At 29.5% G+C, this 631-nt stretch overlaps 1 protein-coding gene across 2 annotated transcripts in view; it reads right to left on the bottom strand.

The window, feature by feature from the left end:
* Positions 1-631, bottom strand: part of LOC106462242 (interferon-related developmental regulator 1-like) — a 39,348-nt gene that overhangs the window by 1,549 nt on the left and 37,168 nt on the right. The window lies entirely within an intron of this gene.

Raw genomic sequence — 631 nt, 5'->3', positions numbered from 1 at the left:
GTGACCTCGCTAACGCAACAGTATTATATAATAAAGCTGACTCTGAAAACTATTTACCAACACTTAAAACATGCTTTTAGCTAATACCTGAAATAAAATATTTTTCTCCTAGTCAGTGAAAGCAAATGAATTGCATTAATTTACTTCCAGTATCATAAAAACTAAAAACTACTGTTACAGATACTATGAAACAATATATACATGAGTACATAAACATTACTTTATTCAGTATCTTTAGATCCACAACTTTGTACTCTTATCTTTTCACTGGTATGTTATATGGCAAAATTTCTTTTAAGTAAATGTAATGGATGTTGACTAAAGGTTGATCAGAAATAACTTCAATATATTTTAATTCTATGGACATTTTTTTATCACACTTAAATACCAGAAAGAAATCAACTGACGCACATAGCCTTCCAACCATTCTAATTAACTTTCAGCATGGGCTCAGTCCCTGGGACCAACCTCATAACTATTTTGTGCTTGTTATAGTTTTCATGCTACAACTTAAATTATTAAGCATATGTTAACACAACTTGGCAGATTATCAGTAAACATTACAATGCTTTTATGTGCAACTATCAATTTTTTTTTTTATTAAGTCTTAAGGTTTGTAAGGCAATGTTTT

The sequence above is a fragment of the Limulus polyphemus genome, unplaced genomic scaffold (assembly GCF_000517525.1).
Source record: "Limulus polyphemus unplaced genomic scaffold, Limulus_polyphemus-2.1.2 Scaffold44, whole genome shotgun sequence".
Lineage (NCBI taxonomy): Eukaryota > Metazoa > Arthropoda > Merostomata > Xiphosura > Limulidae > Limulus > Limulus polyphemus.
The sequence above is the reverse complement of the archived record's forward strand: the minus strand, read 5'-3'. Positions and strand labels throughout refer to the sequence as shown.